This window comes from Heterocephalus glaber, unplaced genomic scaffold (assembly GCF_053883595.1).
Source record: "Heterocephalus glaber isolate CG9 unplaced genomic scaffold, H.glaber_assembly_v1.0 deba00001465, whole genome shotgun sequence".
NCBI lineage: Eukaryota > Metazoa > Chordata > Mammalia > Rodentia > Bathyergidae > Heterocephalus > Heterocephalus glaber.
Window position 1 is genome coordinate 25,538,716 of NW_028258312.1, and position 18,127 is coordinate 25,556,842.

Consider the following 18,127-nt stretch of genomic DNA (forward strand, 5'->3'; position numbering starts at 1 on the left):
CGCCATTCGACATTTTCTGAGTCATGTGCCCGGGGAGGGCAGGACACCCCCTTTGCGGCCTGAGAAGTGTCATGCGACACAGATAGATCTCAGAAAGAAAACCCATCCTACTCACTAAATCCTGAGCTCTGAGCCCGAGAAAAATCAACGCCCAACGCTGCAGGCCCGGCCGTGAGCGCCAGTGCGGTGCTCGCCTGCCATCTAGCGGCCGCATCCCAAGAGCCACTCCTGCGGCAGTTCAGATAGCTCCTGTCCAAATAGGATTCAGCCACATGGACGTTATTCTGCTTGGAAATTAGTCACATCTCAGGCTGAAATCATCTATCGGTTTAAATAACCTAGCTTTCAAAATGATGCCATTTGGCTGGAATGGAATTAGTCTCCTTTGCTCTTCCCTTTCCTCTTCCTCTACCTCTTGCGTACTTCCCTTTCTTCTCTGCTTTCTTTTATTTTCCACTCCAACTTCTTTTTTTTTGGTACCAGGGATCGAACTCGGGACCTTGCGCTTGCGAGGCAGGCAGCGGAACCACTGAGCTACATCCCCGACCCCACTCCAACTTCTCTTTAAAATTATCATTTTGATTCTCAGACTTGTGAAAAAAAAAAAAGACTTTCTTTTAAAATCAACTCTGCTATTGACTTAGGAAGAAGTGATGAAGTCAAAGAATCATCCTTCTGCTTTTTTGAAACACCTACCACCCAAATCCTCCTTTGCCCATCCTCAGATAGGCTGCCCTGAAATCAGCACTTGGGTCATCCAGTTGCAAACTGTTCCTATGCAAAGGTATTTTTGTCGGCCTCAGAAACACAGGTTTTCATTGTTAGCTTTGTAAAATGGCATTAAAATGGCATTATACACTCTCTATGCATAGCAGGTGTACTTGAACTCTGTGTAACAAATCATTTTTCAATGAATGTCAAGATCACTTAGCTAAAATCACACATTTCATTCTTTTCTTATTTGAGATTTTTGTAGGCATAGGAATTCTCATTTTTGATCTCATTGATTCACATGTTTTAATATTATGTTTGTTGTGTCACCAGATAGAAACCATTCTACACTGAGCATAAAGTTTCTCCTAGATAATGTGAAAAAAGTGACTTATAATGTTTACCTCTTCATGGGAGCTGCCTTTTAATGGACAAGATGTAATTTAGATTTCTATAACAAGCATCTGCATAATTTCAGTCATAGGCAATATTAAAGTTTTTAAATTATCAAAAAAAGGAGGCTGCTGGAGGGAAACATAGCACTCTACAGAATTATATAACTTTGTGTGGTTGGAGATCAATAAGAAAAGCAACTTGTGACTGTCTTTATACACATGGTGTTCAAAGGCTGATAGATATTTTAAATAAAAATATTTACTTAAAGGGAGCTAGTAAATGAATGTAGTATTTGAATGGGTATGTAACTTTAAATTTTCAAACATTTCAAGTTATATGAAAAGGAAAGTAATTTCATTGGTAATTTCCCTTACCTTGACAATATATTAAAGCACTCACTTTGAGATGAACAAATTCTGAACAAACAGGAATATGTAAAATATTAACATTTGTTTGATGGATATGATGCATTTGCCTTAGTTGTACTTTTTTAATATCTTTGATTTTACCATTTAACTTAAATAATAAATAAAATAAGTGTGATCTTTCTAAAGTCTGAACCAAACAGAATGTTGTTTAATTTTCCTACTTTATATGACTTTTAGTATAAATTTGCTTAAAGAGATTTCATGTCTAAATTTTCACCCTTAAAATAACTATGAAGGAAAATTCACATCACGCTAAATCCTGAATATTTTCTTTCATATTTTTCTTCTTGAATGGCAATATGACAATCTCAACCAAGGAATATTTACTGATTATATCTATAACTATGTATTTCATTTATTCAACTGGTTGGTGAATTTTTTAAAACTGATTTTTAAATATAATTTTCTTATCTGAGCTGGTAATTTGAAAATTGTATTCCATTTTTACATTTTTAATCATTTATTATATATGTACTTCAGTTTGATTTGTATGTGTAAAAGAAACTGCTTCTAAAATTCTGAGAAATATTTCTTTATAATATCTGTAATAATTTAATGAAAGCATGTTTAAAATCCAGCAGTTTTTCTACATGTTTTAATATTACTGATATTGATAACAATAGATAGTAATATACTTTAAACTAATATTTTTAAAAATTTGAACACCTAGAGACTTCTCCATTAAGTAGCATAATAGTTTTTGTCTGCATGTCCTCTAAATAGATTCGCATACACAGAAGGAAAAATAGAGTGCCCAAGAGTTCTTAAAAAGTATCACAGTTAAATGCTATTTTTGTGATTAAAAGTAAATTCAATAAATCTATACATATTAATTGTGTAAAGGAAAGGTAGAAAAAAATCTTTCATGGAGGTTTCATTGCAGAAAAAAAGGCATATGGGCAACCCACACATTGCTCTCTGAGAACAGTGCTGAATTTTGATTAGAACAAGAAGCTATAATTGGAGTAATAGTCTTTTACACTGTTTTTAATTGTAATCAGTGCAGATGTTTGTAGCTTCATGGTAGGAAAAATAGTGCTTGAGAACATGTATAGTTGATAATTTTTTAGGCCACAGAGTGATCAACTTGGGTCATTTAAAAAGATGAATGCAGTACCCCAAATTACTGGAAAAATAAGAGATTCGCAAATACTAGAAAAGAAAGGAAAGCCAACCATTTATGACGAACTCAAATACACACATTTTAACCTTACGAAGCTCACATCGGTAATTTTTTCTTCTGCGTCTTTTCTGCATGAAACTAAATCGGAAAGAAGCCTCATCTGTAAAATTAGAGGGATGAAGGCTGTGAATATGGATTCAAATATTTTGATAACAATTATTAAGATTTCTGTAATTTAAGCTAGGTTTCTCCAAGGGTGAGCTGACTGCTTTATTCTTTAGACTGGAATTAAATCCAGATGAAAACAATTCCGTGCAAGCATTACCTCTCTTTCCTTTTGCCTATTTTTATTTCAGCATTAGGTTATGTGCAGATAGAGACAAGTAGATGATAGATAGATTTTTAACATGGAAGCAAATTTCTGAATGTTTTAGTTTTTGTATTTAATTGAATTAATGATTTGGGAGTTTATCTTACATAACCGGATCGAGAGATCTTTCTATATTTTCTGGAGGAAGGTTTGCAGTCTCATAAACACAAACCCAGGGGATTCTGTCCTGCTTTCATGCATAGGAGTGTGTTGAGCACACTGAAATCCTCTAAGAAATGTCCTTCGCCGTGTGCTCTCCGCCTCATGCTCCACTCAGAGCGGACATTCTGGACGGTGGGTCCCTTTCTTTCGCTTTCCTGGGCTATGTTTCTTTTCCAGGCCACACAGCCAGACTGAATCAATCTCTCATTCCGCCTGCCTCTTAAGTGAGGCAGAGGGTGGAAAACCATGCTCCAAGCAGAAGCATCTGCTGTATTTAAAACAATGCGTGTGTTCAAGACTCAACAAGGCATTTCAATCGCAGCGAGACTGAGGAAGGAGCAGATTAATATTCTACAAGAATCCTAGGGAAAATTGTCTCCTTTTCTTGGTATCAAAACCATGGTAATCTAAACTCTTGTAAACATTTGATTATAATTTGTAATGTGAATGTATATGTATTGTAAGTAGGACTTTCAACTCGTTAACATCTAATGAAGAACTACGGGTGAAAAATTTAGAAGTGTATTTCTTCTTACAATTGTAGATCCCAAATTCTAACATAAGAAATATATTCTGCCTTCATTAAAATAGCAATTGAGAAATCGCTTCATTGCTAGCCTGTTTATGAATTTTACAAGGGAAGTTACAATTGTTACATGACTGATAATGATAATTTTAGTAATAATTGCTGCTATTTAAAGCCACCTGTCATGATTTGCATTTTATTATTGCTGATCTTTGGAATAAACTCACAGAATGGGAACTATTTACATTTTGCACTTGAGGAAACTGAGACCAAGAAAGTTTGCACAACTTTCCCATGACCACTCTGAGGATCTGGGTCATCCATCGGCCCATGATTATCAGGCTATCAAGTGGCCAAAGTGAGCTCAAATCCCACGTCTGCTTCACTCCTCGCCACATCTTTCCTTTATGCCATGCTGATTACCAATGAGCCAGAAACTATTCCATGTTTTTTACGTACATAATTTCTGTGATGATAGAACCTGTTGCCCTTCCTAAATGCTTGTTAAGTTGAAGTCCATCTTAATTTGTATATAGTAATATGTTTATAATACTTGTTTTTTAAATGAAAGCAGATGTAGACCTCTACTCAGGTTTGTCAATAATCAAAGCATTATTCTTTGGTCAAAATTAAGGGTTATGATGCTAAAAAAGCTGGATTTAATAAAATACTAAACAAAATCTAATGCATCAATTTGGTGTTCTTTTAGACACACTCTGTATAATTAGTCCATTTTATGAATTGCGGATGGTACTGTTTTCCTCTTGTTCATATTTGTTGTCATTTATCTAATTTGCCTACAGGATCATGTCTCTTTCTTCTTACTTCTTTAAACACACAACACAGCACACCTAGCAGAGCTTCTTTATCTCTGCCTTGAGGATCTGGCCTCAGGGTTTTTCCAAGTCCGATACAACCCTCATACTCACAGTACTTGATTTCCCTTGGCTGGATTCCTTTCCATCTTGGAAATGCTCAGCATTAATTTCTACCACCTCAGTTTGCCCAATAAAGTCATTCTTTGTAATGTTCATATCCATTATCTTAGGTCATATCCAAAGTATCTCAAATCATTTGCAAAGTCTTTAAATTAGCAGCAGTTTTCATTTCTTTACATTTCCATTACACTGTCCATGGTAACCCGCAGAATACCCCTAAGAAGAGCTATGCTGTTCAGTCCTTAAGAATGGCCGGGTGGATGGCAGTTCATTGGGTCTATTCCTAGTCTTAGAATGAGAATAACATTCCATTCTACCTTAAATCAATAAGCTGGTAAGGAAGATTAGAGCAACACTAATCCTTACAGGACAGTATTTGCTTAACATTTTCTGGATTGGTCCAGAGTCTGATAACCTTTCTCTAGAAACAATTTTATATGCATTTGGAAATTTTTACTTAATCTTAACCATAGTTCATGAAGGAGCACAGCTCAAGGACCAGAATAAAAAGTTTTGCAATTTATAATACAATACAATTATTTCTCCATCTCCCCAATAGTTTTAGTAGTCTGTCTATAATGAAATGTCTTTCATTCCATTACATTGGTTGTGATTGAATAACCTTAATTTGTAAGGGGTTTTTGAAGCAGTATATAGCTATGTGTGTAGATAGATAGATGTTAGAAAGATGACAGGTGAATATAGAGAGACAGATTGCATGGCTTAAATGAAGCAAGTCTGGATCTTTCAGGCCAAAGTCACAAATTGGTGGTTTCTAGACCAGACCCCATCCTCCCACATGCTTTCTTTGTCCTGCCCAGTCTTCAAAACAAAACAAAAAATCCTTAATTCAAAAAACAAGATATTTCCCCTATTTTTGAAGAAAGACCTGGCTTCCCATGAAGAACTGGAGGATTTTGTAATACTGGGTCTCCCTTCTCCCAGGGTGAATCCCTTGAGGCTGGCCAGCAGCCACTCTCTTTAGGAAGGACGCTCTCTCTGATTTCCCCAAGTCCTCAGTACTTCTTAGAGAGACTTCCACCAAGCCTACTTCTCAGGTTCATTATCTGCCTTCCATGTAAGTGATTCCTGATTTAGTCTGAGCCCTGCATTTTAAACTATTAAAAGGAAAGCCGAGTCATTTGCTGTGATGCGTCTAAGCCCTGGGGGTTGTCCAGTGCATGATCAGATGCTTCAAAGTAAGTTACTTTTAGAGATTGCAAAAGGATTTTTAAGACAATAAAAGCATTCTATTATAAAGCCACACATCCATATATACATAATACTACTTGGATGGGCTGTAACATGACTTATTATACTAAATATCTTCCACATCCCATTTTTCTAAAGACTGCATAACAAAACAGGTAATACTTGTTTTCATTGGACACATAAGACACAAGGTGTTGTATGTATATAAGAGAAGAAAACATAAAAAGGGTTTCCACGTGGTTCTGACGTCCACCTGGGAGAAGAGGTTTCTTCAAGCCCATGGGTGTAGCTCTTCCTGCTTTGCCTCCTTTCTGTGGGCACCCCAGTGTCTGAGGTACAGACAGCCCTGGAGAGACATTTAAATAGGACAATCTGACAGCATTCCAGGCCCAGGCAACTTATCCTGCTCTACCTTGTCTCAAGAAGGATTAAAAGAACTGAAGAATCTCACTCTTCCCAAGACTGCCTCATAAACGGACTCCTTGGAGTTTGTTTTGCCTCCCTTGAGCAGAGTTTTGACTCTGGGTCAAGGAGAAATTTTTCACTAAGTGGATCCTTTTCCTAAGAGTGAACTGACCCAATAGCATTGATAAAAGGAGAAAAACTGACAATAAAATTCCTTGTGTTTTCAATCAAGACTATTAGAGTGTTTTAGAGACAAAAATGAATACTTCACACACATACACACACACACAAGGGCACTCACTTTGGGCAATTTGTTATTATCCATCACATCCATGCCAGGCAAACTGAGAAAACAAGGAAGCCAGTTTGCCAGTTTCAATGGGTAGCAATAGCTCATAGGCCCACCTGCCACCATCCACAAGAGTTTTTATCAAGACATAATGGAATGCTAGAGAACTAATTATAGTATCATTTTTCAAACATGACACTCTCTAGAAGTTCATGTTAATTTATTCCCTCAATAAGTATTTTTGCAAATGCAAACTTGACGATAAGCACTACTCCGTGTGCTTAAGGTGACAGAACAAAAATGCAAGATGAGAGCCCTGCCTGCCAGTGGTTTACCATCCAGTGAGAGAAATGTCATAATGCTAAACTGTGTGTGAGCCACACAAAGGGCGAGAGAAGGCTATGGGTGTTAGAGTTCCAAAGCTGAAGGCCTAGTGAATGCTTTATAGGAAAACGATTTGAGCTCCACCTTGCAGAATGGGAAAAACAGAAGATGAGAAAAAACTTGAGGTTGGAAATGTGCTTTGTTCCTTTGATAGTGAGGCTCTCCACCTGCTGAGAGAAAGAAGACTTATGTCAATAGAAACTCCTTAGCTAGGTGGGAGGGGACGAACTTCATGGCTAAAATCTCTTGTAGGGTCGGACTGCCTAGGTTGGTATTTTGGAGCTATCTCTTACTAGCTGTGTAACTTTGGGCAGAAGATCTCACCCCCGAAGCTTAATACAGAACCTGCAAAATGAGTTCTGATTAGAATAGGACTGGGGTCGCAGAGGAATCTGGGTAGATACTTGCATCTACTTCTGAAATGCACTGAGCACAGCTCCTGGTATTAGGGTCACTCCATAAAAGTCAGCTTCTGTCAGCAGAGGTGGTAAAGATCCTACACTGGATGGATTTCAGGGCCCAAATGAGTAGTATGATTTGACCCTGGATTGAAAAGTGAATGGTGTCAGTATTTTTTAATGGATTTAGGTCATAATACAGGTAGCGTTTTTATGATTGATCTGGGGTTTTTGCTATAGAGGATGATTTGGGAAAAGGAGAAAATGGAGGGCAGGCAGCTGGAGGTGGCTGGCATAGTTAGGGTGTGAGGAACTGGAGGGAGGCCTGCTTGAAGAAATTTTAAAGGGAAAAAAATCACAGGGAAGTTGTTCTCAATAAGTTACAGGATACTGAAATTTAAGTCTTTGGGTGCACAGGTTTCTTAGTAAAACTGGCAAAAGTTACAGCTCTCACAAACACAATATTCACTTTACAAACGTGTGCAATTGCGTGGAAGACCCAGGCAGCTCTCCCTTGGACACAGGGAAAGAAAAGAAAAGGCAGAGGATTAACAGAGCACCCTAAAGTACAATACTAAAAAGATAAAATCATAAAATTAATGTAACAATCATATTGCATATGTACTATTGTTACTTTGCATTTATTTGCAAACTGTTTTGCAATTTCAGTTTGCCCTATAGAGCACGGACATATTTTTGTATCGTGATTTGTAGTAACATGTTTCCTCGTATCCTTAATTTTTTTTTTTCTGAAAAATCTCCCTTCATTTAACTGATCTGTCAAATGCTACTTTCACGCTCAATTGCTAAGTACAGGTATCACATTGTGCTCTACGCTGCTAGATTATGCTTTTCTCTCCTGTTTTGAAAATTGATGTCTGTATCCTTTCTATTTTAAATTAAAACTCGGGTAACAAACACTTTTTAAAATATTTTCATCGGTTTAAAAATTTTAAATAAACCTGTGTTGGAATTTCCTAGTGCCAGTTAAACCCAAGGACTGAGGAGAGGGGCTGAGAAGCCTATTGCATGGGCTTTGGTCTCACTTTGTCCTGCTCGGCTCGCTGCAGCCTCTGGGCCGTGTCATAATTACACTGGCTTAGTAATAGCTGAGCCATTCACCCTAAATTGTGGCTTCCCATGTTCTTTCCATAAAAGGAGAAAAGGATGTGCAAGTGGAGCATATGCATTTTCTTCAGATCAGCTGTCTAGTTCCCAATAGTCACTCCAAATGTCTATCCTTAGATTCTTTATTATTTCTTTTATATTCAAGCACACTCCTTCATACTTAATTTTGTGGCAGATACCAGGAATAAATTATGCCTCAATTAAAAGTATTCATGTATCACAGAGGATACAAAAGTTAAGTTTTTACTAATATTGCATCCATTTTCTTCCTGTCAGCTTGATCTTTCAGGAAATTTCAAATAACATTTTATGACTATTTACTAACTTTTACTTATTGATAATGAGGACCACCAGTCTAATACTATTATTTTGGCTACATCTAACAGAGTCTTGGAAACAATTTGATCAAGTTCTATCAGACAGGGTAAACTGAGGTAGGAAATAGATGAAAATAATCAATTGATTTTCAAGTTAGGCGGGCCAACATTTTTATGTTTTTGTGATTGTTAACATGAATGTGCCTTTATAGTCTTAGCAATTAAAACTTTAATTCTCCCCTTTGTCTCCTGCCATTAGCAAAAAGGACTGCAGTGTTTGAGAGCTTTGGAAAATCTTATTCTCTCCATTAGAAACTTATGATTGTACCATGACTCAGAGGTACTGATTTTTATATCATGCTAAATATGTTATAATAGAATTTCTCTGTGACTTAGATTCAGCTCTGACAGTTCCTCAATTTGTATATAGGTTCTAACAGGAATATTTTTGAAAATATTTTTCTTTTGTAGGTTTAAATTTTTCAGCAGTGATTGGTATGTTACGTTCTCTTATGGGTCTAAAGGTAACCTGAATGAAAATCAATGCAGTTTAAGTAGCACTGTTTAAATTTAGAAGTGATATCTGTATTGAAAGACATGGGACTTTGCCCATCTCACTGACCTGAGAGGAAGGACAGCCCTGGCCTCATATTCTTTGCTGTGTTCTCTAACATCGGCATCTCAGAGGTAATTTTCTATTCTGTAAAATGGGAATTAAAATATATTCTTGATATTTCCACAATTACAAGATTCAAATGACAAGGAGGGTGAGAACACTTGAATACAGCATTAGTAGCATTAGTAGTAGTAGATGACACAAGTTATTTAAAAAGTAGATTAACAGTATCCCAGTTAGTGACCTTTTTCTTCTGACGGTAATTTTTCCCTTTGATTTTCAATGATTTTCTCTGCCCTCTCTGCTTCTGGATAAAACTTTAAAACTATTTTTCATAGTTGGATGAAACGAGAAAAAATGCTAGGTCAAAGAACAAGACACCTTGACTACTCCATGTCAAATTCCAAAGAAAGCCACTTAGAATGCGGGCCTCATCCGGGAATTCCTGTTTCACAAGTGACTGGTGCGGAAGCTCGTGAGCAGAAGTCCACGAGTTAATCTTCACATTTTAAGTGAGCAGGCGGGTTGGTGTGAAAGGAGTCCACATCGGCACTCTTGCCTCCAATCCTCACACTTACAAAGGAGGAAGCTTGCTTCCCTGAGCTCCACTTCCAGGAACACCCGAGGGACGCTAAAATCCCAAGGACATTGCCACAGCAGACACAGGCAACTTCTAGGCCTGGGCAGAGAAAGTGGCTTGATCCACCAGGAGGTGGGGAGCTGGGGAGAAGAGGACTGGGGGTGACTTGGGGGTGCTCTCCCCCACACATTAAGAACAAAGTGTGTGTGTGTGGAGGCAATCACTTAAAATCCTTTCCAAGTGATTCTGGGTTATTCTGACTTTGTTTTAGTCATCACGTGAGCTAATTACAATGCTAATTAGCCCAGTTTATAGGGGCTGCTGTGCATCTTTTTACAGGAGGGTTCTTTGTTTGATCTGGTACATCATAAGCTTAGTCATCTGCTTAACAGCACGGAGGGAGAGCATGTATAATTGAACATGGACGAACGCACCTTCATCTGTATTAATGAAGATAACTATTGCAAACCAACAGACTAATTAAGGTTAACAATGAACAATTTTGATCAGCAATTTTTTAAAAACTTGAAGTTAGCTATTTCCAAGAGTAGAATGGGAAAAGCTGACTTCCAGGTTTCTTTTCAGTTAGGGAGAAGGAGGGAGGGAAAGAGGAAGGAAAAGGAGAGAGAGAGAGAGGGAGAGGGAGAGAGAGAGAGAGAAAGAGAGAGAGAGAGAGAGAGAGAGAGATAGCTTCCTTTCTGTTTCTTTTTCTATAAAATGTTTTAACATGTAATTGAATTGGTGCCTTTATTTCAAAAGAAAAAATAATTATAGAGCTTGTTGGGATCATTTTCTGAAGAGAACACATTATGTGTGCATGAATTCCATCAGTGAACTGAGGAGGAGCAGGCTGCTTGGACCATTACCCATCATTGTTGAACAGCAAAGCAATTAATTGGCCAAATACGTCTAGATTTGGTGAATTCACATGCACAGTAAATGGGCAGCAGCCACACGCACAGTCTTTTACCAGAAACAAAATAGCAATACTTTCATGCACCTGTGTGCTATGTTACAGTCCACTTTTCCCTCTTGGCTTTATCCAGTCCATATTATTCTGTCCATCTTTCTAGGCCCAGTCATTTATTACAAAGCAAGAAGATTTACAGATGAGCAAATATGATGTGCACATGTCTGTCCCTTTCACAAGGAATTAATTTGGTTTATTATTCCTCCAATAACTTATGTCTGAAATGACTTACACTGGATTAGTTAGGTCAGCATGAGGAAAGATTTTTTTCCTAGTTCTAGGGGCTTATTTCTCAACTACCATGGCCTTCTAATGACAATATTAACAAAAATTTTAATTTTGCATTTAAAGATTATCCACAGAGGTAGAAAATAAGACACAACAAAAGCCCTTGATAAAGTGGTGATATTTGATCACCATCTTATTAATATAGTTTGCCATAAGGTATTGACACAATAAAAAAATCAACCACTGTTAATTTGAACATCCAAAAAGAAACAAGTGTTTAAAGGGAAAAGTATTAATTATGGTTATTGTTTTCAGTGCAGTTCATCTCTGATGGTTAAATCTAAATGTAACAAGAAAGTTTAGCTTTTGATTTAAACAAAACTCAATTTTTCACAATCTCCAAGAGGTTAAATGATGGTATTCTTTTTTGTTGTTCTGATCACATTTGTGTCCAGATAACAGAGGGCTGTGTACTCCTAATTCAGACTTTCTGGTAAAGCTCAGCTTGTCACAATGTATAGCTTTCTTTCCTTTGATAAGGTCAGTTTGCCAAAAAGAACAAAGTGCGTATGAGTAATACATTACTCAACCACTTGTATACATACATCTATTTTTCTTACAGGTCTCACTGTTCGGGAAGGTGCAGACATGGCACCATGATAAAAAGGGTCATTTAAAAGACTTCGCAGAGGCTCTGTACTGTGAAGGATTGAATTTTCACTTGAATGCCTACATTTTCACATCTTTTTCTTTGCAGAAATATTCCTTTTGAATGGCAGACTGCAATTGGGTAGGTTTTTTTTTTTAAGTCACTGACCAGGAATATATAAAATATTAGAAGGCATTTGTCCCAGTGGAAGAACACAGTTCACTGAAAGGTACTAGGTGGTTATTAAAGAAGTTACACAACGTTGTCTCTTCAGATTGGAGGGCTCCTTTTGACAAGAGCCTCAAGTTCAGTCAAGGTGGAACACTGAAGTGTGTCACTTGTAAAGGATAGACAATTTAAATGTGAAATCAGTAGCCCCAAAGCTATCTACCTGATAATTTTTCATAATCATTTCAAATGTACATTCTTAGGACACACAGTACTTACTAGTTTATTTTATCCTTCTATCTATTTCAACATTTGATCACAATTATAAGAACCATGCTCATGGTGAATTTTTCTTTAGTAGTTTATATTTCCCAAATGCACTTAAAAGGAGGAGAGAAGACAGAATTCTATTTACTAAGAACACTAAAAGGTTGGGTCTTGGTCATTGGATTTCCTGTGGAGTTGGTGTTAATTCATTTCAGTTGAATGCAACAAATACTTCTCACTCTCCTCCTCTCAGTAAGGTATCGTGTTAGGATTATAAAGAGACATAAAATGGATAAAGCTCTTCTTGATCCTTCAGAATTTTACAATTTTAAAAAAGTAAGGTACACAACCATAATAAAAGGTAGAAAATGATGACTAAGAATAGAAAGTCAAAAAATTTTGTCAGAACATATCAATGAGATTTCTTCTGCCTGAGTCAAGGCAAACATCATAGAGGAGAAAAGATTTAACCAGGGCCTTGAAAGATACATTCTTTTAAAGCAGCTGGGGAAAAGCTATGGGAATAGTCTGATGGAAAATATCCTATATAGGAAAATAGCAAGAGAGAAAAATCAAAGTGGGGAAATGCAGGACTTTCTTTGTGATATTGAGTAGCCGCATCCTGTGTGACATAGAATGTTTGAGAAGGAATGATGGAGAACAAGAATGAGCAAGTATGGCGACCCTGGACAGCTTTGGTAAGGAGGTTGGTCATGATTCTGCAGTCTATAGGGAGTTTTTGAGCAAGACAGTATCTATCAGAATTGTGATTTGTACAGTTCATAATATATTATTCCTTTCTTCTCATGTATAATTTATCTATTTTTTGCCTATAGTACTGAAGATTTTTCTTGAACTTCAATTCTACTTTTCCTCCTCTGTCAGAACTAAACCACAGGGATGTAGAAGTTGCAGACAATATATTCTACATATAAAATATTCACGTCCATTTAGGAACCAAACTAAATTGTTAAGAAACTCCACAGTAACAATAATAATTTTGTGACTCTAAGTTGAGTGGAAATTACATATTGTTATTTTATAAAAATACTTAGAATTACTTCAGCATTGTATGGAATCAGAAACAATTTTATATTCCTTAGAAAGAACAAGGACATCTTGTTCATATTCTCTAGCAAAACTGGAAACAAAGATGTTTCTTGGGCTTTTAAGAACTGTTTGAAAGCTGACCTAAGGTGTGAACAACTTCATTTTTAAATGCTGACGTTGGAAAAGTTATAGAGAATTAAAATACAAGGATTAGTCTGTATTACTGAAGTCATATTCTTTGGATGAAACGTTCAGCAAGCTCCGCCCACTATCATACAATTCTCAGTAATATGCTTAACCCTAATTGAAAAGGTGCATATACCTTACAAATGTAAGCTTTGATCAGTGAAGACAAAGATAAATTATCCCTATCTAAATTTTATATTATTCTTAGCTATGGAAAAAAAGACAAATTGTGTTTTGAAAAAAAGGAGACTCTTCAAATGAGAAAGAAGAAATGGTGGTGAGAGTGAATTTTAGCTGAAGATTGTTTTTTGGTAAAACAGGTTATGCTGCAAGTGATTAATAGAATTGGAAAATGGGCTAGAGCTATTCTGATGGCACACCATCAGTTCTTTGTGGTACATACCTGTAAATGATACATCAGACCCATTCTATTCATTTGGATAGCATGTGTTCTTCAGCCAATAAGTTGCCAATCATTTAGCCATTAGAACAGCTGAAGCAAACAATCTGACACTGAAATAGTGACAGAAAGCTGATTAACAGAGGAATGAAAATGAAGGGCCCGCTGTCGAATGACCTGAGTTAACGAACCAGTCAGTACTTGCACTAACTTAAAGTAAAGTGTTTATTCTTACTAAATCCCAGGTTTCACTCTTGTAAAATAAAGGCAATCCTCTCTATAACATGAGATTCTTGAGTGATGTAGAGAAGATAATGTGTTCAATACATCCTTTATGAATAGGAAACCATTAAAAATGAGGAAGAAGTGTAGCAAGGATCCTCTGGGAGGGATGCCCTGAATTTGGGGACAAGATGGGTGTGAACAAGGAGTTGCCTTGGGAAGCCTCAACCCCGAAATAATAAAAGAGATATGAAAAATACCAAATTCCTCCAAAGATGGCAAGAGGTTCTTAAAGTTTTCTGGTTTCCAGCTAAAGAAAAATAGAAGAGGCTCAGGAAAGATTTCAGCTCCTAATAGAAGGAGAAGTTCCAAGCTGCAGGCTTGGGAACTGGCAGAGGGAGCCTGTCTTTACTCCTAGGTACTGGGGGGAAGAGAGCACAATAGAGCGGTGACTGGCTGTCACCCCAGAATGCATGGAGGAGGGCAGACCTTGTGTCAGGAATGTGAGGCCATGTGCTAAGAAATAAAAGCATCGCTGGAAGACAAAGAAAGTGAGTAGAAATAACAAAACTCACAGAAGAACCTTGAAAGGAAGACACTTGCGAAGTGCGGCCTCAATTGCCCTGATGAAGCACAAGTCCATAAGGTTGATTTCATTACTGGTTTCCCGACCCCTAATCCTTAATTTTGCCTCTTTGGCTATGGAAAGCATCTGAAACTCAAATGGACATGTATTCTAAGTGGTGGTATAACGTCCTTTGTAAGATGTTGATATGACTGAAAGATGGAAAGAATTCTGGACGAAAGGGCATTCTACTTTATTATTCTCACTTTCCAGAATCCTAAATTCAATTTTGACAGGATAATTAGCGCGATGACTTATGTTCTAGTCTTTACTAAAAAGCACATTTCCTCTTCATACACCGCATGAAAACTGCCAAGTCCCTTTCTTTCTGTGGCTCAGAAGTTGTCAGATTTCTAAGAATTCAAAAATCAATCCTTATCCAGTACTTTAGTTTGGAAAATCCCAGCCTCTTAGAAATGTTGGGCTTTGCCTACCAACAAGGAAAAGACTCTTCAAGGATTAGGAAGGTCCAAAATGAGTCAATCAGGAAAGTGAGAGGTGTGTGGAGAGTTTGTTTTGGAGATCAGAAAGGAAGGGACTGGGTTCCTGTAGGTTCTGCAGCAGACAAGAAGAGAGTTTTGGTCCCACACAATACCACAAAAAGGTGGATAGCCATTACATAGAGAGAGTGGATGCTAGGAATTGAATCTTCAATTTGAAGCAATGGAGCCACCTTTATTGAAAGAACTTTCAAGGCAAAGAGCCTATCATGGTGGCCAGTGTGAACTGGCAGCTGTAGGATATTCCATCTAAAAATCTGGAACGTGTATGATCCTAGAATTCTTATAGGACCAAAGGGGAGGTGATTCTCAAATTATCTCTAATGTTGACTTCTTTATATATAATTAAAAGGGGGCTTGAAGCAGCTTTAGCTGCTTTAGAAAAGTTTTTAAAATTACAATTCTTATACTCTAACCATTACAGAAGAGAATCCATGCATACTATGTCATAAAGGGTATGATTGTTTTTTAGTATGTACCGATCATTAGTGACTGTATAGTAGGCCATGACTTATATTTTTAAACACTTCATTAAGATTGGTATTACTATAATGATGGTACAGGTAAGGAGAATGAAACTCAAAAAATGTCATTTATCTTGCTCTTGGTGTCATAACTTATAAATTATGAAGTCATGATTTAAACTCTGGTCTCCTCCTGCAAAGCCAAGATTCCAATTCAAATTTCTGTTATTAACTATGCTCGTTCCCAAAAGTAAAGTTTTACGAGCACAAAAGCAGTTCCTCATTCATTCATTTAAAAATATACATTGACAGCCTACTGCTATGAGCCAGGCATTCATCAGGAGCCTGAAGAAACGGCAGCAAACAAAATGTAAGATAGGAATCTTACATTTAGCTGGTGGTAGAAGAAGGAAATATTTCAAAAAGTTATATTTATGTCCACTGTTGATAAGTAATAGGAAGGAAAATACAGTAGCAGAAGAGGGAGAGGGTGATGTGGCATTTTAAAAATCATCAGGAAAGATATTATGATTAAATGACATTTAAGCAATAATGAGAAGCCATTGATGGTAGGGGTCATGCAGAGGTAGGGAAGAAGGTCTCTCTCTGTACCAAGGAAACCAAGCACAGAAACCCCAGCACAGGGCTTGAGGTGTGTACAGGAGTAGGAGGGATCCAGAGCGACTAAAGGGAATGTTGGGAAATACACAGAGTGGACGGAGATTAGTGGTGGGGTGACTGGTCACGTCTGGCAGGGCCTCGCAGGCTTTGGTGAGGAGCTCAGACAGCCTCAGAAGCTATTTCCTCTGACTTGATGGGTGAGCTTTAGATTTGGCAAAGGTGGTTTCTAATGTTTTTGGTTGCTTTGAGGTTCTGATTAACTAGATAGGTCTGGATGCATCTTGACACTTCCCCTGTAGGTATCAGGTGTGAGTTATCTTTTTCTCTATGAAAGAGCCAAGTAGGATCACTCACAGTGAAGTGTTTCTGTCCCCTCCATGAAATCAAATCAATGGTTCCTCTGTGCCACTATTTACTTTCTGAGAAGAGTATTATCTTGGAGGGAGGACAATTTTCAATTATAAAGTCTAAGCATGAACGAACAGGGATGCATAATATATATTTTGAAATCTGATTGTAAGTAAGACAGAGATACATACCTTTACCTCTCCATTACAAGCTTAAAATCCTGAGATTTCCAAAGATAACATTTTGTTTTTCATTCGTCACCAGAAGATTATCCTAAAGTTTGCCTCTACCGCCATCCACCACACTTTCTGAGGGCAGAGTAAATTTTCCAATGGGGTAAAAAGATTTAAATAATATTCCATTCTGGTACTTTGGCCACATAAAGTTAATTAGGAAGATGACAAATATAAAAGTTAATTTCAATTTTACATGACCCACATATGTGTCAGCTTCCAGTTCACCCAACTTGTGCCTTTTGCTTCTCCAAAGATCAGGTGCTCCACATGGGGATGCCACTGGAATAGAAATTAGATAAACGGTTCTACCACAAGTGCCTGAGGAACTGCAGAGGTAACTTTCATTAACCTTGATGGATTTGATACATAGAAAGCCCTTGAATGTCAGTGGGAGACAAGACGCCATTGAGTTTCTTATACTCTCTTTAATATTGCATATTTAATCAAGGAATGATGATATTGTATTTATCATCAGAGATTTATGCAGAAGTATTTAAAAACTTTCAATGGAATAAACAAGGGAGTCATAAGAAGGGCCAAAGATAACTGCCACTGACACCTTGAAATATTAATTGGTTAAAAGAAAGGAAATCTTGACACAGCAAATGTTTCTGATATCCCTACTCCCGGTTCACAAGTGTTAAGGCAAATCCCTCTATAGACATAAATAACCTCTACCAACATTTGTCACCTTCCTCTAACCTGAGGATAAGCCCCCAATTTGTTTCCCAATGCCTCGTGACTACCTGTGTGTGAGCTCAAGTCATTCTGAGCTCTGCCTGGCCGGGAAGCTCTGCTGGGGCCTCTTAGAAGTCCTAAAGCCGTGCCCAGTTCCTCAGCAATGAAGTAAATATGAAATACATTACGGGGAAGGAAAGTGCTGCTTCGTCTCTCTCACTCACCTTCTCACTTGCTCATTCATCAAGCACAAGAGCTCACTGACCCTATAGACAGGGAAGTCCACCGAGGACTGCAGAATTTTGCAAATTAGCTTGTGTCCCCTGTGGGCTATACAGCAATTTTCACCTAATAGAAATTATAAAGAGGTCTTCCACCAAAATATGTCAGAGAGCCAATGGGTTAATAAGAAATGTGAACTCGAATTCCTCTGAGAGGAGGCTGAAAGCCCTCACGCCGACCAGAGTGGATTCTTGAGGAGTGCAGTGGGTGTGAGGGGCTGCAGGACAGGAGTGAGCAAGGAGAGAGAAGC